Below are 25,417 nucleotides of genomic sequence, written 5' to 3'. Positions count from 1 at the left end.
GCAAAGTATAGCACGGAAAAAGTGTAAACGCGAAAACGAAAACGACAAAAGTATCGGTGCTGGTGCACTCTCTTTGTTTTCCTCTTTATGATATATTTCTATTCATTAGTGTACACCACAACACGTGGTTATCAATGTGCGCAACTCGGTATATGAAGTTATTCGTCTCTGTTACACAGAGCAATCAGAACTTGTTATATCCTTATTCATTTGACTCATGAATATGATTTTTTGTCAGAAAAGGGAAGAAAATGACAGTGTATGCTCTCCTACTCTCGCTTAAACTCAACCGCTGCCGAAGTAGTCCCTTCCCCCACACATTCCCCCTCGCCGCACCACACCTCTGCTGCTGTTCAGGCGACATGATATCCTCCTGTTGCTATCCTTTCTTCCCGTAACTACCGGCCTATGGAGAGACAAACGCAACGATCGAATCGCTTCCCAATGCTGATGTAGTATGTGTCATGTGTTTGTTTTCTCCCAGAAACCTATGCACCATATCATCATTTCATAATAAGTTGAGAAGATTAAAGTTTAGTCGCAGCCTGTACACTTCGTAAAGTGCACATGTGATGAATAAACGACGATTGCATCATATTCGTTTCGTTTCCATCACTACCCACGCGTTTGCATTGCCCCACCACGCAATTTTCTCGTATATTTGATTGATACTAGGTACAAAAAAACCAAAAGAAAAATCTGAAATAAGCATTATTGAATAGTCTCCAGTTCATTTTTAACTTTCCGCTATCAGTCAATTTTTGTTTGTAAGAACAATTGCATCTTGTTATTTAAGTCTGAACAATCAAAACGGTCGAACTCATATGCCAAAAAGATTATCACTCAATCTTACAGTCTGTAATTCCTTCAATGCATTTGTTGCTTCAGATTAGAACTTTAAAAAACTTTCTTCTGTTCTTAGTTTTGTGAATGGCTCTAATAAGCGTCATAGAATCGTTGTACTCCATCAGTCGACCTTGCATTGCTTCTCTTACTGGTTTGATAATTTGTTTAATAAATATTTAAGCGGTCGAATCGCGGGTTCGTAACTGTATGGCAGAAATTATAAAGTTTTTATCCCTGCCTCTTTCCAACGATACGGACATTCGCAGTTTGTTTTTTTTTCGGAATATACACCCGGAAAACCTGATTTTCGGGAATAAGAAAATTCTTACGGGACACCACTAACGCTTATGTGAAAACAAATGAACTTCTAAATCTTTTAGTGCTAAAGCTATCGAAATAGGAGGAAAACTGTAAAACTTATAAGAATTTTGATTTGTGAGTACCCGGATACTCCGTTGGACGCGTAGTGCTACTTTTTTGCTCGATAGTTTTCGACTTGCCTGTAATTTTTGCAGCCATTGGGCAGTTTTCACCTGGCGCCTCGGGCTGGAAGACATGTGAAGACATTTTTTCGCGGGGCGTGAATACTTTTAAAAAATTACCTAGCATCCCTGGTTTCAAACTGCTCTCTCTCCAAAAACATAAATTAATCCACCTAGCGGTCAGACCCAGCCTTTCTCATTCAAACTTTTATTTATAAAAATAGATTTACATGAACGCTTCAATCCAATAGATGTATATTCACTCTTTATGTTCTAAAATATTGATGTTGTTATCTATACATATAAAAATGCAGTCCGGTCTGTCTGTCTGATCCATATAGGCTCGAAAACTACCGAACCAATCGACGTGAAAATTTGTATGTAGGGGTTTTTGGTGCCGATAAACCCCTCCTTTTTCTGGAAGGGAGAGGGCCCATACAAATGAAACATAAATTTCTGCACAACTCAAAAACAAACCAAGCAAATGAAAACGAATTTGGCATGTGGATGTTTTAAGGGGTAATAAGTATGTCCATAATAATTGGACGCCCCTTCCTTTTCTGGAAGGGAGGGGTTCGAAACAAACGAAACACAAATTTCTGCACATCTCAAGAACTAATCAACCAAATGGAACCAAATTTGGCAGGTAAATGTTTTTAGTGGTAAGAAATATGTCCATAATATTTTGACACCCCTCCTACTTTTGAAGGGAGGGGCGCCATACAAATGAAACACAAATTTCTGCACATCTCGAGAACTAACCGAGTAAATGGAACCAAATTTAGCATGTGAATGTTTCTAGGGGTAACAAATATGTTCATAATGGTTGGACACTCCTCCCTCTTCTGGAAGGGCTGTAAATTTTACGTTGAAAATATGGTAAAATTTGATGATAATTTGATCAACGAGGCGTGATGAGATGAATATAGGTACTGAGATGGATATAGGAGCGGTTACCCTATCTCTGGAACCAGAATGATGCAAGAAGCAAAGAATTGACCTCAGGCACCATTTTGAATTGCTAAATGGCGACTTCTAAGAAACAGTCGAAAATGACCGAATAATACTCAATATGGATCGTAATCGAGATAATGCATAGAAACCAAACATTGACCCTTGACACCATTTTGAATTTAGAGACGACCACTTTTAGTTTCTGGAAAACAACCAAAATACCTAAATACCACCCAATATGGGTATTTCTGGTGTCAGAATGATGCCAGAAAATCTGCTGAAAATGACCGAATACCACCCAATATGAATATATCAGAATTAAGGCGATGTACAGAAGCCAAAAGTCGAGGATGTTGTCATTTCGATAAAACCAATCATTCTAAACGATTTGTCTTTTGACTTTGATTATATCCTATGGCCGATTCGTCGTGCATTTTCAGATTTTAAACACATCGCAAGGAATCAATGAATTTGGAAAGTTCAAATAGTACGATACCACATTAAAATTATGTTGAGGCCACATATATTGATCAAGCCAGGTATAGCTTTCAATAGTCTTCGAATTTCTTCTCTTTCCATAACTTTTGAGCCACGTATCAAATTGTTATGAAGTTTGTTATTTGTAAGTTTGAGAGATGACTCGTTCGTATGGCACTAGTTATGTTCAAATAAGTCATGTAATCTTTGAGATAATAGACTTTCGTTGTTTTGTTAACAATTTAATACATAACGGTTGCTTAAGTTCGATTATAATCAAGTGAAATGGGAACGTATAGGGCAGCCAAATTTTGAAAGCACGTGTTCAGTCATAATTCATCAGTTAACCCTTAACTAGCCCGCTCATCTGATAATAATATTAATCAAATCGGTTTTGTAGTTTCTGAGATAATGAAGTTTCGTGATTTTCATATTTCGGTACATTACAGACGAAGTTACAGTCCGATTACAGTAAAATTCAATAGGGTATTATAAGGCAGCTAGACTTTTTATTTTACACCATTTTGTGGAAATCGGGTCAGCCATCTCTGAGAAAAGTGAGTGAGTCCAAGTAGTCTTCGAAATATTTTCCTTTTCATAGCTGGATTTCACATTTTCAAACATAACAGGCAAAGTAATAGTCCGATTGAAAAACAAATCGATAAGGTCTTACTGGGCAACTAGACCTTCCATTTGACACTTATTTTATGAAAATCGGTCCAGCCATCTCTGAGAAACATGAGTGAGATTAAACAGTCTTCAAGACACGTTTCTTTTCGTTACTTTTGAACCACAAGTTCAATCTTCATAAAATTCAAAAATTAAGGGTATTTCAAGCAGCTCGTTCATTGGAAACCAATTTTGTTCAAATCGGTTGTGTAGTTTTTGAGATAATGATGTTTCATGATTTTGACATTTTGATACATAACCTCTAAACTAGAAATCCGATCACAATGAAATTTAATAGGGTCTTATGGGGCAACCAGACCTTTCATTAGCAATTAATTTCATGAAAATTGGTCCAGCCATCTCTGAGAAAAGTGAGTGAGAATAAAAATCTGCACATACACACACACATACACACACACATACACACACACATACACACACACATACACACACACATACACACACACATACACACACACATACACACACACACACATACAGAAAATGCTCAGCTCGTCGAGTTGGGTCGAGTGATACATGCCATTCGGCCCTTTGGAGCACTTTTATACTTTCGGTTTTGCAAGTGATTGCTATACATTTCTAGGAGAAAGGCAAAAATAAATAATATTTTTAAACTTAAATTTTGTTTATTCTTCATGTAATTAACCACAAAAATCTCCTTGCAGGTTTTCGTAGAATACTCGTTTTCGGTTAGGTATTCTTCCAAAGGTATTCTACGTAGAAAACTCGTCGAAAACAACATCAGGTTTTCTACATGACATTCCTGCGGGCAATAAACATGGAGGTTTGGTTTGTAGGCTGTGTGATTATTATTTAGTAAGGCAATCGACCTTCTATAAACTCATTCGCTTAGGACCTCATACACTTGAAGGTCATATAGTTTGTATACGGATTCATGCGTTATGACGGTGTGACGTCACACCCTGCGCAGAACCCAATGTTCCGTCACGAGTTTTGTGATGAAAGTATATTTCTGTTCTCAAATAGACACAGCCTTCTGCTGTGATTTAGTCAGGCGAAACATTCGGTTGCCTTGACAGAGGACCGCGAACAGCTTTGTCAATATGCTATGTAATAATGTTGCGACAGATTATGCAGTAGGTGGCATAGAACTTCGCGCAGCCTTCCGCTGTGCCTTAGTAAAGTAAATGGTAAACAGAGAGTGGAGAAAACCTCTCGCTCTGAGTTAAAACTTGCGTGAATTTACCCACCAAAAATTTCACCTACTAAAATTTTATTTGGCCCTCTAGCAGCGACTAGGTGAACTATCAACAGCGGCACCTGCATGTCAAACTACAAAATATTTAAGTGGCTTGGTGGGTGAATTCACGTAACCTTACTAATTTGTGAATCTACCCTCTAAAAGCATCCCCCAAAAAAATTTTGTGGCTGTATGTTGGTGGTAATTTCTTTTATGAATATAATAATAATTAACGACGTCGCGCACACAACTTAAGTCCAAAGTTTATTTTTTCGTGCTAGTTGAGACTCTCATGTATCGACCCAGGTTGACTGAATGTGGCGAGTATTACGTTTTACTATGTTAGAGCCACCCATAGTAACATTCATATTCCCATTCATATATATGAGCGGACAAAATTCAATAAAATTTTTTTGTGCACGACGCAGTTGAAATATCGATTCACTGGGGATTCGTCAAATGCGCACTCGTCGGTAACGGATTCACATGTCGGTAAAGAGGGTTTGCAAAATAGTTTTGGAAAATCGGCAGCACGGCCACTGTCAGAGATAGAGGAGCTGTCAAAAGTATTATTAAAGTGCAGAGCAGACGGAAGTTCTTTCTCATTGTGGTGCCGGAACGTCGAGGTTGGTTGTAAAGCTGCAGCGCATCGTGTGCCAGAAAATTACTGCACAAACACAGCGGAAAACGCAAAGGATAAACTTTGCCCGTCAAACCATTCGAGAAGCGAACAAAAAGCCCTCTGAGGAGGTAACCTCAAAAAGCTGAAAACACGTGTACACTTGCTAACGTAAGAACCGATTGGTTGCAGGGTTTTTGTTCCTGGTTCCGGTTTTGTCGGCATCCTGCGCTGTCGGTCTTGGCCACCACAATCGTCGTGAATGGTTTCTCCAGAGCTGAATACGAACCAACACTGAACCGAGGACGATCCGTAGGCACACCAATATCTTCGAGAGACTTGCCAAAGGGCACGCAACTGGGAGCTGTCTTTTGCCGTAGCATCGTTACAGTGGCTTCGCAGAGGAAATCAGCATTTGGCGGCCGGTTACTCATTGCGCTCGGCCATTGGAGATCGACTCCCCGCAGCAGTTCTTATTATTATTGAATTCACGTCGTCATCCGGTGCGTCTTCAAAATTCTGCTCAGGACCTAACAACCGAGAGCAAGCGACGAGTCGCGCGAGCAAGTCCGACCAATGGAACGCGAGACCGGAGTGGAGCGCAAAAGCCCATCGACGAGTATAGGTGGCAGCAAGCTCGAAGATGGAAAGCAGAATGAAAAGGGTGAGTGATTGAAAGGGAGATGAGTAGCGGTAGAATTTTAAGCTCTAGAAAGTGGGTTAGGGGAAATGAATAAAACAAGACATTGTATCAGATTTGTTGATTCTTACTTTATGAAGTTTTGGGAAAGCCATGACTCTTGATTCGCAAGCAAGAGATCAATAATTATTACATTGGCCCCAAGCGGAAAAAAACTCAATAAAATATTTTCGCACACGAATTAATTCCAAAGTTTATTTTTCCGTGCTAGTTGAAACCCTCATGTATCGACCCAGATTGACTGAATGTGGCGAGTATTACATTTTACTATGTTAGAGCCACCCATAGTAACAATCATATTCCCATACATATATATGAGCGAATCTAAAATTCAATAAAAATTTTTTGCACACGACCTAAGTCCAAAGTTTATTTTTTCGTGCTAGTTGAGACCCTCATGTATCGACCCAGATTGACTGAATGTGGCGAGTATTACGTTTTACTATGTTTGAGCCACCCATAGTAACATTCATATTCCCATACATATAAATAAGCGAAAAAAAATTAAATAAAATTTTTTGCACTCGACTCAAGTCCAGAGTTTATTTTTCTATGCTAGTTGAGACCCTCATGTATCGACCCAGATTGACAGAATGTGGCGAGTATTACGTTTTACTATGTTACAGCCACCCACAGTAACATTCTTATTTCCATACATACATATGAGGGGAAAAAAATTCAATAATTTTTTTTTGCACATGACTTAAATCCAAAGTTTATTTTTTCGTGCTAGTTGAGACCCTCATGTATCGACCCAGATTGACTGAATGTGGCGAGTATTACGTTTTACTATGTTAGAGCCACCCATAGTAACATTCATATTCCCATACATATGTATGAGTGGAAAAAACTTCAATAAAATTTATTTGCAAACGGTTTACGTGCTGTCATCCGGCAACAGATAACAATCGTCGATGATGGTTTGGGCCGGAATCATCCATGAGGGAGGGTCTACAGAACGTCGTCGAACCGTGGGTACGTCGTCATTTCGGATACCAAGAATTTGCACCTCATAGCTAACCACCTGGAGACCGACAGTTAGCTAACACTGACGTGTTGGTGGTTGACCAGCCACACACGTTGTAGCTCCAGGACTATCTGAGAAACTGCCGCACAAACCGAACTACAGATGTTCGGGTCTTCGCACAACTTCCGAAATAATTTGTCCGGACATGATCAGCGGTCTCCTCCACATCCACGCACTCGGGACACATTGGGGACACCACTTGCCCGAACCTATGTAGATACTACCTGAAGCAGCCACGGCCTGACAGAATTCGTGTCAGGAGTAAGTTCACTATTTCATTACAATTCCTCACCCATCCGGATATCTCCGGGATAAGTCGGTGCGTCCATCTACCCTTTGCGGATTTAGACCATTCCCGCTGCCATCTAATGATGAATACTTCTTAATGACGATGCTGTTAGGCATCATGCCGGACAAGATGCAAATTGCGTCGTACTACACCGTACTATACGTACTCACAACCCTCAGGCTCATGAAGCTGTAGGTACTTTTCAGTTTACCACGATAACTTCTAGTACCTAGCGCCTTGGGCCACACTGACCTATCCTACCGTAGTCTGGACACAATCACGCTGGCAAGAAGTTTTCGCTTGCTACCGTATATCGCTGAGCTATTCGACATCATTTGAGATGGTGCTGTAATAGCCGTTGAGGCCCTCTTACAGACATAGTTGACGTGGCTTTTAAACGTAGGATTAACCCATAATTCCTAAGAGTTTCAAAGATCGCATTCAGATAATGGTGCAGTCTCGACTTTGCGTATGCAGTGCGCTACCGTCAACTCGACCTCTACAACCAACTGTAGAACCCCAGCGCTATATCGTCCGCAAACCGGCTATCACAACCCGTACAGGGAACTTGAGCTTCAACATTACGTCATACACACTTCACGACACCGGCCTCAGGATGGGAGCTTACGGTACCTGCGGAGATTGGGAAGTACTTCTGACCCTCCGCCGTGTTGTAAACAAGTGCTCGATACTGGAAGTAATTTTCCAAAATCTAGAACAACGACACAGAAGCGTTAATGCTCCTGAGCGCGATCGTTATAATTGCGCAATAGCAAATACCTTAAATACCAATATAGTTCACTTACGTGAAATTATGAAGACAAATTGAAAATGACAGAAGCGTTGGTCACCTTTTCGACCGCTAGGTGCGCCTTCTACACGACATGCGAAAAAGAGTAACTTTTGACAATAATATTACCCTAATGGGTACACTGAAAAAAATGCACATATTATTGTAAAGTAGACTCGGCCGAATATTTTATAATAATAAGGTTCGCCTATGTATGAAGCAATCCATGGGTGGTGTTCCACGGTTTGTACGTTTGTCGACCTCCGACAACATTTTTAATTGTAAAATGGCGACTTCCAGTGACTGGAAAACTGCCGAAAATGACCAAATACCGCATAATATGGGTGTTTTATAACCAGAATGACGCTCAGAGGCCAGAAATTGTCTCAAAATGCCATTTTAAAATCCAAGCTGGCGAATTCCGGTTTCTGAAAATAACGGCAAATGACCAAATATGGGTATTTCCGCGATTGTTATGATGCACTGAAGCCACAAATCGACCTCAGACAACATTTTGAATTGTAAGATGGCGACTTTCGGTGACTGGAAAAGAGACGAAAATGACCGAATACCACCTAATATGGATGTTTCTCTAACCAGAATGACGCTCAGAGGCCAGAAATTGTCTCTGAATACCATTTTGAAATCCAAGATGGCAACTTCCGGTTTCTGAAAAACAGCGAGATATGACCAAATACCACCCAATATGGGTATTTCCGAAATCGTGATGATGCACTGAACCACAAATCGACCTCAGACAACATTTCGAGTTGTAGAATGGCGACTTTTGGTGACTGAAAACTGCCGAAAATGATCCAAAAACAACCAAATATGGGTGTTTCTTTAACCAGAATGACGCTCAGGGGCCAGAAATTGTCTCCAAATGCCATTTTAAAATCCAGGGTGGTGACTTCCGGTTTTTGGAAAATAGCCTAAAGTGACCAAATACCACCCAATATGAGTGTTTCTTTAACAAGAATGATGCATGGAGCTAAGAGTTGACCTCAGACACCATTTTGAATTGTAAGATGGCAACTTCTGGGAAAAAAAACTAAACATTAAATAATAGTTTTTGCATAACAATTGTTATCACTAATTATGTTTGTTTTGTTGAATATCTTTTATATATAATATAATAAAGCTTTTAAACCAATTACAACATTATATATGTCCATACTTAAATTGTTAAATTGATAGAACATTCAAGTGTTATCTAAGCTAAAAGTTGCACAACAACCATATACGACTATTGACAACCATTGTGCGGTTTCTCCTTTTATCTTTTCCACGAGGTAATTGAAACATTCATTTAATTGTATACTTCGTGGCCTGATTATAGAGCTTGAGTTTGACGGCCGCACATTTTGTAGTTGCTTCCCGTGATGGATCTGAGCTAGTGAAGTTACACAGGAAACTACCTATATAGCAACTTGGGATTAGTTTACCATTTACACATCGTGGCCTGATTATTTGAATATTTCTTCTTCGTGTCTCGATAAGCTACATTTATTATATTATCAATATTTAACTTCCGGAATGGCGTTAGTTTTACATACAAACAATATACGCACGAAATCTGCAACAAGTAATTTTTTTCACATGATTTGAGGTTTTTCTGTGAAAGTATGAAATTGAGTCAACTAAATCTAAACTTGAGTAAATTCAGTTTCGTGTGTGAGAATGTCGGTCACAGAAATTCAACAACAATGCACAGTGGTACAGTAAGACAATGTAGGCGGACATGAGTTTTTCTATGCGATTTTGTGGTTTAAGAGTAAATTTTTTTTCTAAGAACTTGTTTCTAATTTTTATACTATTTTTTATGTGCAAATGAAAACTAGGGTGGTCCTGAAATCGACTAAATAAAATAACTAACTTTTTTATTTGCAGAAATAAATGTATACATTCATCGGCACATTTGTAGATTAACTAATTTTAAGCAACTTTCGGTATTTCGTCATAATATTTATACAATATTTGTTCTTTCAAATGATACCAAAAAATATTATTTATGTTTGTTTAGGAGACATTAATATTTTAAAAGGGCCTATTTTTAAAATAGAAATAGTGAAAACTCTTCATCTGTACAGTATATCGACAATGTTTTTTCGTCAAAATTGGCGTATTTTTGATTAAAGTTACCGAAGAAAACTTTGTTTTTAAATTTGAATTGAAAAAATAGAGCGAAAAGACTGTTTTTGGAAACCAAATTTAAAGTCTACAAAAAAGTTTTTTCACAAAGTTACTTAGAATTAGTTGATCTTCAAGAATGTTTACAATTATTTATGCAAATAAAAACAAGTTAGTTTGTTTTTATTTTGTTGATTTTAGGATCACCCTAATTTTCATTTGCACATAAATAGAGGACTATGTATAAAGGTGCCGCCACACGGACGCTAATTACCTTTCTTTCAAAGTCATAGTTGATTGTAAAAAGCATTTTTTTCATCATAACGCGGGATTGTACTGTCAAAAGCTATAACATAGAGACCCTGAACTACTCCGTCATGCCCGAATAGTTCATAGCCTACTAATCAGTGATGAAAAAATGCTTTTTACAATCAACTAAGACTAAGAAACTAAGGATATTAGCGTCCGTGTGGCGGCACCTTAAGAAACAACTTTTTACAAAAACTATGGCTTTAAACCGCAAACCAAAATCGCAACGAAAAGCTCATGTCCGCAACTTTATTGTTATTTTAAGATATTTGGCAATAGCGAATGCCTCTTTTCTAGCGCTGGACTGCCACCTCCGCCGTCTTGGTGACGGAGAGAATAGCATCCGGCGTGCAATTATCTTTCCGGAAGCCGAATTACTTGTCAGACCGTTTACACCCTCTGTGTACTTCACCAGTCTGTTGGGGATATTCTTCACAAGTACTTTGCCGGCAATGTCTAGCAGACAGATGGATCTGTATGCCGAAGGGGCCTGTCTTCGGCAATAGGACCAGATTCTGTCACTTTCACCTGTCCGGGAAAAGGCCCGGAATAGCCCGGAGGGCACTTTCATGGCCATTCTGGTGACCATAAAAGTGGCCCAGGGTTCCAGCCCCGGTGCCTTACTCACCATAAAGGAATTGGCGATAACAATGAGTTCCTCATCCATAACTGTTGCTTCCTCCACAACCTCGACACGACTGTCGTCACTCACGGGTCGAATGTCCGGCAAGTTGGCCGACCATCCCTGGTCTGTGTTTGAAATACTGGAGCGTCGGACGTGAGACTGACTAGCTCGTGGCATGGAAAAAGGCCCATGATGATACGCTCCGCATCCGCTTGGTCATTACGATCCTGTTAGCGTTGCCCCACGGATTCGTATTGCCACTCGCACATAGCCTATCAAAACAAGCCCTTTTGCTCACCTTATTCGTACTCTCCGCTATCGCGTTAGTCCGGCAGTAAACCGATGGCTTTCCATTCCTGATTGCTGAGTTTTAGGCATGATGGTGTCACATGTCCGCGATAGTGTGGTAACTAGTTGGTCAGCAAAGCAAAGGTGGTCAGCGGGCAAAGCCACTCCCCCCTCCCATCGAGCTATCTTTTTGTTGCCTCGTCAGATACCTCGACATCGAAATGCGATGTCTTCCACCCGCTGAAGTGTTAACTCTACTCGTCGAATGCCGTTTCACATTGTGATTTCCATTACACCATTTTCGCTGAATGTACTTTTAGTCCCAAAGTTATGCTTTACCAATGCATTCTGCAAAATCTGTGCAGCGACTCTCCCACTCAAAATCCTAAGTGTTAAAGTCACCCACGTATTCTTCGTTTGAAGTTGACACAAGCTCCTATACTGGGAACCTGCTCGTCGTGATTTAGGAAATCAGAAAAAAGAATTATGAGTATTTCGTTAGACTCTACTAGAAAGGAATTTCTAGTAGAGTCTAACGGGATACTTATAATTCTTTTTTCTGATTACCTATTTAGATGCTTCTCATAGTCGGTTTTCTTGTTCGCGCAGTAAGAGCATACTTACTTACTTATTTTTCTGGCGAAACATCCCTCAGAATTTTATCTGCGTCATAATGTTACGCCGAAGAAATCGGTCCATGAAAGCTTGTCTCCAGGTTCTTGGGCGTCCAACATTTCCAAGAACTTACTCCATTTGGTTCAACCACCTAGCTCGCGTTGCGCGTCTCTACATGTGACAACGAGTATCCCCGTTGCGACAACCCTGATGATAAGCAGCAGTCAGCAATCTCGTCTGATAAACCATCAGTAGCTGTCATCGTAGATGACGAGCAACATTGAAGGAGATGTACGCTGCCCGACAGGTCAGACGAGTTTTCGGTTGCTTGTGGACTGGTTTTTGACTGCCTATAGCTTCAAAGTTTGTGTTTTGTCAGAGCGTCTTTTAAAGATTACCTGAAAGTTAACTTACATCAGTCTTTCTCAAGACTACCTATTTCTTTCTTTCTCGAGATTTGCAATTTGATATTATTTTTGAACTTTTTTCGTATCACCTGAAATGGCAAGACGGAAAAAGAAACCACGCATCGCTACGGGGAGGAAAAGAGAGGCATCTCTTTCTGACAGCTTATGCAGTGAAAATTTATTTGATATTCTGCCTGAGCAAGAAGCCGGCGAAATTGAAATGTTCGAAAGTAAAACTATTCAAAGTAAAATTTCTATAAAAAAGGGAAAGTTCCACCTATTGTAGTAACTATTGCTTCTGAATTTAACATTTTCAAAAGAGAACTTTCTACGTTTCTCTCCAACGTCAAAGTTACTTATCAAATTGACCGAAGGGGCGAATGCCGCTTACTGGCCCAAACATTGAAAGATTGGATTCGTGTTATTCAGTATTTATATGAATTTTTTTGCCTTTCTCCTAGAAAGGTATAGCAATCACTGCAAAAACCAAAGGAATAAAAGTGCTCCAGAGGGTCAAATCTCGTATATCAATCGACTCAGTTCGACGAGCTGAGCATTTTCTGTGTGTGTGTGTGCGTATGTGTGTGTGTCACTCGATCTCACTCGATTTTCTCGGAGATGGCTGGACCGATTTCAATAAAACTAATTGCAAATGAAAGGTCTATTTGCCCCACAAGACCCTATTGAATTTAATTGTAATCGGATTTCTAGTTTAGAGGTTATGTATCAAAATGTAAAAATCACGAAACATCAATATCTCAGAAACTACGCAACCGATTTGAACAAAATAAATTTCAAATGAACGGGATACTTGAAAAACCCTTAACTTTTGAATTTTACGAAGATTGAACTTGTGATTCAGAAGTTATGGAGAGAAACGTGTTCTGGAGACTGTTTAATCTCACTCATGTTTCTCAGAGATGGCTTGACCGATTTTCATAAAATCGGTGTCAAATGGAAGGTCTAGTTGCCCCATAAGATCCTATTGATTTTTTTGCAATTGGACTATTACTTTGCCTGTTATATTTAAAAATGTGAAATCCAGCTATGAAAAGAGAAATTTCACAAGACTACTTAAACTCATTCTTTTTTCGCAGAGATGGCTGAACCGATTTCCACAAAATTAGTGTCAAATGAAAGGTCTAGCTGCCTCATAACACCTTATTGAATTTTACTGTAATCGAACTGTAACTTCGTCTGTAATGTATCGAAATGTGAAAATCACGAAACATCATTAATCTCAGAAACTACACAACCGATTTGAACAATATTGATATCAGATGAGCGGGCTAGTTAAGGGTTAACTGATGAATTATGATTGAACAAGTGGTTTCTTAATTCGGCTGCTCTATACGTTCCCATTTCATTCGATTATAATCGAACTTAAGCAACCGTTATGTATTAAATTGTAATAACAACGAAAGTCTATTATCTCAAAAATTACACGACTTATTTAACATAACAAGTGTCAAACGAACGAGTTATCTCTTAAACTTACAAATAACAAACTTCATAACAACTTGATATGTGGTTCAAAAGTAATGAAACGAAAAGAAATTCAAAAACTACTTAAAACCATACCTGCTTTGAACGATATATATGGGCTCAAAATAATTTAAATGTGGTATCGTACTATTTGAACGTTCCCGGTATCGCTCGTGATGAAATTGTTCGATATTAAAAGTCATTTTTTTTCGCCTTTCTCCTAGAGAGGTATAGCAATCACTGCAAAAACTAAAGGTATAAAAGTGCTCCAAAGGGCCGAATGTCGTATATCACTCGACCCAGTTAGACGAGCTGAGCATTTTCTGTATGTGTGTGTGTAACGCTCTCCCAATCTCACTCGATTTTCTCAGAGATGGCTGAACCGATTTCAATAAAATTAATTGCAAATGAAAGGTATATATAGTTGCCCCATTGAATTTTATTGTATTCGGATTTCTAGTTTAGAGGTTATGTATCAAAATGTAAAAATAACGAAACATCAATGTCTCAGAAACTACAGAACCAATTTGAACAAAACTAATTTCAAATGAACGGGCTACCTAGAAAACCCTTTACTTTTGAATTTTATGAAGATTGAACTTGTGGTTCAAAAGTTATGGAAAGAAACGTGTTATGGAGACTATTTAATCTCACTCATGTTTCATGTTTCTCAGAGATGGCTGGACCGATTTTCATAAAATCAGTGTCATATGGAAGGTCTTGACGCCCCACAAGATCCTGTGATTTTTTTTTGCAACCGGATAATTACTTTGCCTGTTATGTTTAAAAATGTGAAATCCATCTATGAAAGAAAAACATATTCCGAAGACTACATAAACTCACTCGCTTTTCTCTGAGATGGTTGAACCGATTTCCACAAAATTAGTGTCAAATGAAAGGTCTGGCTGCCTCATAACACCCTATTAAATTTTGCTGTAATTGGACTGTAACTTTGTCTGTAATGTATCGAAATGTGAAAATGAAGAAACTTCATTATATTAGGAACTACACAACCGTTTTGAACAATATTGATATCAGATGAACGGGCTAGTAAAATGTGGTATCGTACTATTTGAACGTTCCTGGTATCGCTCGTGATTAAATTGTTCGAAATTAAGAGTCATTTCTCTTATTTCGCTATTTCTTAAGCACTAACATTACGTCAAATTTCTTATTTTATACTTCAATAACAACAGCAATATTTTAGAACCCAAAGAGTGAATATACCTATAATGGATTTAAACATTCATGTAAATTTATTTTTACAAATAATAAGTTTGAATGAGAAAGGCTGAGTCTGACCGCTAGGTGGATTAATTTGGGTTTTTTACATATGACACTAGAGGCGCCAAACCGTTCAAGGTTGTATTGAAAGGTCTCACCAACGATCAAACCGTTGATGAGATCAAACTTACTTTAACAGAATTACTTGGCATAGCCCCTACCCAAGTAATTCTAATGAAACAAAAATCACGAGGCGAAAACAGTAAGCGAGCTGGAGTTTTCCTTGTTAATTATTTCATTTTGACCGCACTGAGGTTAACAATTTGAAATTTTTTTACAAAGCACATGCTATCTATAATGCGAGTGAAATGGGAATTGTATCGAAAGTTTGGCGGAGGGGAAACATCTCACAAAAAGGACACATGTCCTGTGAAAGAGAGCAAAAATTTTCGCTGTGCGAATAGTAACGGCGACCATATGTCAAATTTATACCAATGCCCAGTCCGTTTAGCAAATGTTAAGGCAAGGCCAGGTAAACAAAATTCAATTTCCCAATCAAAATAAACTTCAAAACAAAATTCTCCAAGCGTACCAGTACCGCCCATTTCTTCTACTTCTTTGCATACTCGTTTAACATATGCACAGTTTATAGGTAGTTCGAACATTCTACCGCTCAATGTTGGTAGTTCGAAAATGACCGTTAATATAACCGTTAATATAAGCAAACACGGTTGAAAATAAAAAATACAACTATTATCCCAGCTAATATTGCTACCGAAAATATTTTTTCTAATATTAATTGCCTGGGGCCTATTACAGCAGGTAAACTTTCTTTTCTGCAACAGGCAATGTTCGACCTCATGAACGCCATGTTGCAGGCAAAATCAATGTTTGAAGCCATTCAAATAGGTACAAATTTTACAATTAAAATTGTTTCTAATTTAAAATTTAGCAATGATTTTGAATAAAACAATAAAAATTTCAAATTGGAATGCTCGCTCACTGAAAGCCAATGAGAAAGAGCTTTTTAATTTTTTAACAGTAAATAATGTGCACATTGCAATTATTACTGAAACATTTTTAAAACCTAACATCAAATTGAGATATGATCCCAATTACGTGGTTCATAGATATGACAGGGTCCTGGGTTCCGGCGGTGGAATTGCAATTGTTATTCATCGTATAATCAAACATCGTGCTATTCCCCATCTTGAGACGAAAGTTATTGAAACTTTGAGAATTTTTTCTTCATATATAGACTTTGAGAATTGAAGTTCAAACTGAACTTGGGATTTTATTTATTACCGCAACATATTTACCTTTCCAATGCACACGCGAGCACAAATTTTTTTTTTTGATCTACAAAAACTCACCAGAAATCGTGCAAAATCCGCCAGAAATCGTGCAAATCCGCAGACGTAAATATCAACGTTCTCGTGACCCTGTTTTTTAAATTATTTATAAAGATTTAAAGAAAGAGATTAAACATAGATTTACTCTTCTGAGAAATCAAAATTTTGAGACTAAAGTTGAAAAATTGAAACCATATTTAAAACCCTTTTGGAAGCTGTCGAAGATTCTTAAAAAACCTTATAAGCCTATTCCAGTTTTTAAAGATGGTGAACGTTTTCTTGTGTCCAATGAACAAAAGGCTCAAAGACTTGCTCAGCAATTTGAGAATGTTCATAATTCAAATTTGAATTTCGTAAGTCCAATTGACGATTAAGTCACACGTCAATTTGATTTGATATCTTCCCCGATTTTTAACCTACAGAAATAATTGAAACTAACTTGAATGACATTGAATCAATTATTGAAAATTTTAAAAATATAAAAACACCTGGTGACGATGAAATCTTTTACATATTAATCAAACATCTCCCTGAGAGCACAATGAATTTTTTTGTAAAATTTTTCAATAGCTGCTTCAAAATTGCATATTTCCTCAAATTATGGAAAAATGCACACATTACTCCAATTTTAAAGCCGGATAAGAATCCAGCTGAGGTTTCAAGTTATCGACCAAACAGTTTGCTTTCTTCAATAAGTTAACTGTTTGAGAGAATTATTCTTAACAGAATGATGTCACACATCAACGAAAATTCAATTTTTGGAGATGAGCAATGTGGATTTTGTCATGGGCATTCCACTACTCATCAATTGCTCAGAGCTACTAATATAATACGAGCTAACAAATCTGAAGGTTATTCCACTGGAGCTGCGCTTTTAGATATAGAAAAAGCATTCGACAGTGTTTGGCATAAAGGTTTGATTGCGAAATTGCAAACTTTTAATTTTTCAATTTTCCTGATCAAAATTTTAAAAAATTATCTCACTGATCGAACTCTGCAGGTTGTCTATCAGAATTCAAAATCTGATAGATTTCCTATCAGAGCAGGTGTGCCTCAATGTTCTGTCTTTGGCCCAGTCCTGTACAACATTTTTACTTCAGATCTTCCTGATTTGCCTCCAGGTTGCACAATGTCATTTTTCTGCGATGAGTTCTCACATTCCAACTTGTCGCCCTTCTAGTATATTGAACATATTGCTCCCTCCTTCCACTTCTCCGGCAATTGTTCTGTTCTGTATCCCAGATCCTGACTATCAACTGATGACACAGGAAGCCAACCGATCCGGGCCTAGCTAATCAAGAGCCACTGCGATGCCATCTTTTCAACTGATTTGTTGTTCTTGAGCTGCTTGATAACATCCTCAACTTCACTTATCGTGGGGGTGGTATGTTTCTCTAATCCGCTGTGGTGACGAAGTCGATCCTCCTACCCTCTCGGTCCTTTGTATCTCCACCATGCAGTTGTCCATTGTAGTGCTGCTTTCACCTGTCGATCACCTCACGTTCATCCGTCAAAATTTTGCCATCTTTATCGCGACACATTTCAGCTCGCGGCACAAAAACTGCAGGGGATGCGTTAAGTTTCTTGGAGAATCTACGTGTTTCTTGAGAACAATAGAGTAGTGAGGGGCAAAAGTACGTATTTAATTGTTTTTGCAACAGTGCTATGGCAAAAATATATCATAAAATTCGATTTTGTTTCCAAGCCCTCCATGAACTTATTGTCTGCTACTAGAGTTTTATTTATTTTATTTTTTCGTGCGGGAGAATTTCACTTTTTGCAAAAATATAAAAAATATGCGGGGCAAAAGTACGCAGTTTACGGAGCAAAATTTCGCACTGTATGTGCAGTGTGTTTATTCTTAATGAAGTTATCAAATTTTGTTAATTTTGCACCGATTCTTTATAGCTGTGGTAGAGCGGTGCCCCGAAACAATTTTCTCAATCCTGGAAATCCGGTTTTCCGACGATATGTTCCGGAACTGAGGGATTTTATGAATATTCGAACAGAATTTTATAATTATTGGTTCAAAGCTCATAAAATTACTTCCACAGGCCGCTTTTTATGGTTTTGTCTAGGTGATATGCCCCGAAAATGGACCTTCCAGAATAAATTCCACTGGGGCTTCTAGAACCCATAGCAACAATTGCATAAACTAGAGTGCAAAAACATTTTATTGAATTTTTGTCCGCTTATATGCGCAAGCTAGTTCATTGTGTATTGTGTATTTTCATTGCGAAGTTTGAATTTGAATCTATAGTGGATCCTTCCAAAGTGTATTTCCAGTCGAGTATTTATTTCCAAGTTGTAACGAAGTGTTCTTAATTAAAAGTTAAAGTGAATGATCCCAGTGCTTTATCATTAATCCGAAAGTATTTGTTTGTGTCCGCTAGAAGTGTGCATTGGACCTTAGTGTGGTGGTTCATTTTCCTTGTGTTTAAACAGCATTCGCGCTGCCTCCCGAGCCAGTTATCCTTTCGTGTGTTCGCCGTGTATGCGATTACCGCGTCCTTTGCTTGCTTCGTTCTTCGCTTTGTGTTGTGTGACGGTTTTCAGTCGGCAGCGATTCTGATAGCGGTTCTTAGAGGCATCGCTCGCCTACCCGCCTCTACGTGTTGAAGAAGGCGTCAACATAATTTTGGTCCTTCGAACCGGATCCGAAAAACCGGACAGTGAACGTTCACCAATTTAGTGAGAAGTGTGCTTCCGCGAGAAGATTGAACGAAAATTCTAGTCACAATTGACTAAGCCTTCGAATGTAGATTTGCTGATCGGTATTACACACTTCTTCTCGTTAATGAAACCAGGAAAGTATGTTATTGATCACGGTTTACCAGAACTCCGTGAAACAGAATTAGGCTGGGTCTTCTCTGGTGAAGTACACGACGTTTATGATCCGGTTGTTAATTCTCAATCAGTGAATGCGGTATCGATTGAATCCCTGAATGAAATGATTAAACAATTTTAGGAAGTGGAAGAGTTGGAAGATGTCGTTTTGCCTCAAGCAGAGGAACATCCATGAGAGTAAATCTTCCGTAGAACTTATCGTAGAAATGATTCCGGACGCTTCATTGTAGACCTACCGTTTCGTGATAACTTTGACCTGTTGGACAATAATCGATCGCCAGCCCTAAGGTTTTTTTTTCCTCGAGAAACGATTGCAACAAAATCCTGAACTACATCGTTTGTACTCTCAATTTATTAATGAATATGAATCTCTCGGCCATTGCAAGGAAATTCAGGAGAAATTTGATCAGCCTGGCAAGTTGGTATATTATCTACCTCACCATGCTGTACTGCGCTGTACCAGCTCTAGCACAAAACTTAGAGTAGTTTTCGATGCATCAGCTAAATAGGCTGCTTCCAAAAAATTTTTAAATGAAGTAATGCATGTTGGGCCTGTTGTGCAGAATGATTTGATATCTATATTACTTCATTTTTCGCCGCTTTCCATTTACGTTCACCGCTGATATTTCGAAAATGTACAGACAAATCCTTGTAAACCCGGAACAAACATCTGTTCAACGCATATTTTGGCGTGTCAGTCCAAGTGAAAGTTGACGAGTCCTGGAGCTACAAACCGTGACTTATGGTACCCGATCATTAGTACAGCTATGCGAAGATGAAGGTTCACAGTATTCTTTAGCTTCACGCATTATTCTCCAAGACTTCTATGTTGATGATTTGATAACTGGTGCTGATGCTATAGAAGAAACCATTGAAAGCCAACGTCGGTGCGTCTTGAACTGTCCTACAGATCAGACGTGCTTTCGGTTGCTTGTGGACTGGATTTTGACTGCCTATAGCTTCAAAGTTTGTGTTTTGTCAGTGTGTCTTTTAAAGAATACCTGAAAGTTATTTCCCATCAGTCTTTCTCAAGACTACCTACTTTTGAGTTTAACATTTGTTTTAACTTTTTTCGTATCACCTGAAATGGCTGGACGAAAAAAGAAACCACGCATCGCTGCGGGGAGGAAAAGAGAAGCATCTCTTTCTGACACTTCGAGTGTCTGTAGTGCCAATCCTTTTGATATTTTACCTGAGCAAGAAGCTGGTGAAATGGAAGTTATTAGTAATGAAACTATACAAAATGTAAAATCTTCAAAAAAGTAGGAGGTTGTATCCAAGACACGACCGCATAAATGACGTAGAACTACGTACACTATTAACAATGCATTAAGTGTTTCATTACCCTAGTAATACAAATGTTTTTATCAAAGTTTTATAGCGCTTTTTTGGCTGTATTGAGCGCTATAAAACTAGTTATAATTTCTACTAATGAAGGGTCGTGAACCGGATTCAGCAGTTAGCAGATCGTGCCGAGTAAAAAACCATACAAAGCACACACACACACAAATCATACCATATCATAGACACACACACATTCCGCGTCGAACACTCGACAGAAACGGACGTGCAAAGTGGTCGTTCTATTACAATCCGGTCCGTGTGTACGAATAGCCAAACAAAAGAGTGTATTAAAGGCCTAAAAGGGCTAAAGGCCAACTAGATTGTGAGTTGTGTCGATACGTTCTGTACCCGGCTCACAACTTTGGCTGTATTGGTGCAAAATACCAGCTGCAGTTTTGATCTGTGCACCGTGAATAGATCTTTTTAATCCAAGCCCATCAGTTGACAGTCGAGTCCGTGTCGCTGTGCTGAGTGATCTCACACCCGGCTCACTGCTGGTGGCTGTATTGGTGCTGCTGTACTGGTGCTGCTGGCTGCTTTGGGTGCAGCTTCGAACGATCGGACAACCACTGCTGGAAGGAAGAAGTAAAGAGGTACGTGTTCTTGTCGGCGCTAGTGCGCTACATTTAGCGCAATGGATATAGATCCCTCGCCTCCCGTGCCACCATCTCGAACCCCCCTGACCCTGACCCTTCTGTTACCCCCTCCCCTGTTCATTCTCCAGTCCCCCCTCGCCCCAGGCTTTACCCGGACGGATCTCAACAGGGCAGCTATACTGTTTATTTTCGTCCAAAGGCAGGAGTGAATTCAAAGCGTTTAAACATACTGCAAATTGCTAAAGACCTGACGAAGGGGTACAAGGCCGTGACCGAAATTTCCAAGGTCCGACCTAACAAGCTCCGTGTCGTGGTCAGTGATCTGGCACAGGCCAATGCTATCGCTTGCTCTGAGCTCTTCACACGCGAGTATCGCGTCTACATACCCGCACGAGACGTGGAGATCGACGGTGTCATAACCGATTCGAGTCTGTCTGTCGAGTATATCCTAGAAAGCGCAACCGGTTGCTTCAAAAATACCGAAACACAGGCGAAGATTTTGGATTGTAAGCAATTGCGGTCCATGTCTCTCGTCGGCGGTAAAAAAGTTTACACTCCGTCAGACTCGTTTCGCGTTACGTTTGCCGGATCTGCACTCCCTAGCCACGTCTCGATCGACCGGGTTCGTCTGCCTGTGCGATTGTATGTACCCCGTGTTATGAATTGCACCAATTGCAAGCAGTTAGGCCACACAGCCGCCTACTGCTGAAATAAGGCACGATATAGCAAGTGTGGGGAGACTCATGCGGAAGATTCTTGCAGTGTTAATGCTGAAAAATGTATTCACTGTGGGGAAAACCAGCATGAGCTCTCCACATGCCCGGTGTACATGCAGCTCAGAGATAAAATCAAGCGGTCACTTAAGGAGCGTTCAAAGCGTTCTTACGCTGAGATGCTGAAGAAGACCGTGACCACTTCTACCATAACATTGAACCCCTTTGATCTGTTGCCCTCTGATGAAACCGATTCTGACGATTCATCAGCGGGAACATCTTATGCCAATCCTGGGGAGTCTAGAAAGAGGAAAAATGTTTCTTCTCCTAAACTTCCCCGTAAAGGTCCTAAGATTTCCCAAAGTGTAATGAAAAGTACGAACAAACCAAACAGTGCTGCGGAAAAACCGAAGCAAACTCCTCCTGGGCTTGCAAATTTAAAGTCCCAGAAGGAGTTCCCAGCACTGCCAGGAACATCCAAAACCCCAGTTGTTCCTTTTGCACATCCAGTTGATGAAACAAACTCTGGATTAGTGAAATTTTCTGACATTGTGGACTGGATATTTGAAAATTTCAATGTACCCGATCCAATTAAAATTTTTCTTACAGCATTCCTCCCAACAGTTAGATCATTTTTGAAGCAGTTGACTGCCCAATGGCCCCTCCTTGCAGCGATTGTATCCTTCGATGCCTAATTCAACTGCGTATATGAAGGATTCTATCTCTGTCTTACAGTGGAATTGTAGAAGTATTTTACCAAAAATTGATTCGTTTAAAGTTTTGATAAATAAAAACAAATGCGATGCATTTTCCCTTTGTGAAACTTGGCTTACTTCAAATATTGATCTCAACTTCCATGATTTTAATATTATTCGCCTTGATCGAGACACCCCATATGGAGGAGTACTTTTAGGGATTAAAAAGTGCTATTCTTTCTATCGTATTAACCTCCCCTCGATTCCAGGCATCGAAGTTGTCGCATGTCAAATGACAATACAAGGTAAAGAGCTTTGTATTGCCTCAATATATATTCCTCCCAGAGCACAGGTTGGGCAACGGCTGCTCTTTGATTTAATAGAACTTCTTCCCTCGCCACGTTTGATTTTGGGAGACTTCAACTCTCATGGCGTGGCTTGGGGTTCCCCATACAATGATAACCGCTCCTCTTTAATCTATAACCTTTGCGATGACTTCGACATGACTATTTTAAACAACGGTGAAATGACACGTATCCCGAAACCTCCAGCGCGCCCAAGCGCTTTGGATCTATCCTTATGTTCGACGTCGCTACGGTTGGATTGCACATGGAAGGTAATCCTTGATCCTCACGGTAGCGACCATTTGCCTATTCTTATTTCAATTAATAACGGGTCAACTCGCATGCGACCAATTGACATTCCGTATGACCTCACACGGAATGTCGATTGAAAGTTATACGAGGAAATGATTTCAAAAGTGGTAGAGTCGATTCAACATCATCCACCACTTGAAGAATACAACCTCCTCGCGGGCTTGATTCTCGACGCCGCGTTGCAAGCCCAAACGAAGAAATATCCCGGCGTAACGATCAAAGAACGGCCTCCCACTCCGTGGTGGGACCAAGAGTGCTCCGATGTCTACACGCAAAGATCCGACGCGTATCTGACCTTCCGGGATACAGACGATGCCGACGACTTTAAACGTTATTCGGAGCTTGATACCAAGTTTAAAAGCTTGACTAAGGCAAAGAAACGCGGATATTGGCGTCGGTTCGTAAACGAGACGTCGAGGGAGACATCAATGAGCACTCTTTGGAACACAGCCCGAAGAATGCGGAATCGCGTAACGGTCAACGAAAGCGAGGAGTCTTCAAGTAGGTGGATATTTGATTTTGCCAGGAAAGTATGTCCGGACTCTGTTCCTGAGCAAAACATTGTTCGCGATGCGTCTCCGGGCCACGACGCGATTGAATCACCTTTACGATGGCAGAATTTTCAGTTGCCCTCCTGTCCTGTAACAATAACGCGCCTGGGTTAGATAGAATCAAATTCAACTTGTTGAAGAATCTACCCGGCAATGCCAAGAGGCGCTTGTTGAACTTGTTCAATAAGTTCCTGGAGCAAAATATTGTACCGCAGGATTGGAGGCAAGTGAAGGTGATCGCCATCCAAAAACCAGGGAAACCAGCTTCTGATCACAACTCTTATAGGCCGATTGCAATGCTATCCTGTATCCGGAAATTGATGGAAAAAATGATACTCCGTCGTTTAGACCATTGGGTCGAATCAAATGGTCTACTATCAGATACTCAATTTAGCTTCCGCCGTGCCAAAGGGACGAATGATTGTCTTGCGTTGCTTTCAACAGATATTCAGCTGGCGTATGCTCGCAAAGAACAAATGGCGTCTGCGTTCTTGGACATTAAGGGGGCTTTTGATTCCGTTTCTATTGACATTCTTTCGGGTAAACTGCACCGACAAGGATTTTCTCCAATTTTGAACAATTTTTTGCACAATTTGTTGTCCGAAAAGCACATGCATTTTACGCACGGCGATTTGGCAACTTTTCGCATTAGCTACATGGGTCTTCCCCAGGGCTCATGTTTAAGCCCCCTTCTCTACAACTTTTATGTAAATGACATCGACGAATGTCTGGCAAACTCATGCACGATAAGACAACTTGCAGACGACAGTGTAATCTCTGTTACAGGAGCCAAAGCTGCCGATTTGCAAGGACCATTGCAAGATACCTTGGACAATTTGTCTGCTTGGGCTTTACAGCTAGGTATCGAATTCTCTCCGGAGAAGACTGAGATAGTAGTTTTTTCTAGGAAGCATGAACCTGCTCAGCTTCAAACACAATTAATGGGTAAAACGATTTCTCAGGTTTTGGTACACAAATATCTTGGTGTCTGGTTCGTCTGGTTGTCACGTGAGGTATCTGATGAAAAAATGTCAACAAAGAGTGAATTTTCTTCGTACAATAACCGGACAATGGTGGGGAGCCCACCCAGGAGACCTTATAAGGCTTTACCAAACAACGATATTGTCTGTTATTGAATACGGGTGTTTCTGCTTCCGCTCCGCAGCAAACACACATTTGATCAAACTGGAGCGAATACAATATCGTTGTTTGCGTATCGCCTTAGGTTGCATGCAGTCGACCCATACGATGAGTTTGGAGGTCTTAGCTGGAGTACTACCATTGAAAAACCGCTTCTGGAGCCTGTCTTCTCGTATTCTTATCAAATGTGAGGTCTTGAACCGTCCCGTGATTGAAAATTTTGAAAGGTTAATCGAACTTAATTCTCAAACCCGTTTTATGACATTGTATTTCAATCACATGTCCCAAAATATTAACCCTTCTTCGAATATTCCAAATCGTGTCGACTTATCAAATACTTCTGATTCTACTGTGTTTTTCGATAC

At 39.7% G+C, this 25,417-nt stretch overlaps 1 protein-coding gene across 4 annotated transcripts in view; it reads right to left on the bottom strand.

The window, feature by feature from the left end:
• Positions 1–25,417, bottom strand: part of LOC129733821 (glutathione hydrolase 1 proenzyme-like) — an 840,124-nt gene that overhangs the window by 194,597 nt on the left and 620,110 nt on the right. Inside the window, exon 11 of one of the 4 annotated variants that reach the window (XR_008729724.1) lies at positions 14,778–14,890. The exons of the other annotated variants lie outside the window; for them this stretch is intronic. The gene's annotated coding sequence lies outside the window, so the exon portion shown is untranslated. The remainder of the gene's footprint in view (positions 1–14,777; positions 14,891–25,417) is intronic. 4 annotated transcript variants of the gene reach the window in all.

Source organism: Wyeomyia smithii, chromosome 1 (genome assembly GCF_029784165.1).
Source record: "Wyeomyia smithii strain HCP4-BCI-WySm-NY-G18 chromosome 1, ASM2978416v1, whole genome shotgun sequence".
Taxonomy (NCBI): domain Eukaryota; kingdom Metazoa; phylum Arthropoda; class Insecta; order Diptera; family Culicidae; genus Wyeomyia; species Wyeomyia smithii.
Note: the sequence above shows the minus strand (reverse complement) of the source record. Positions and strands in the feature narration are given on the sequence as shown.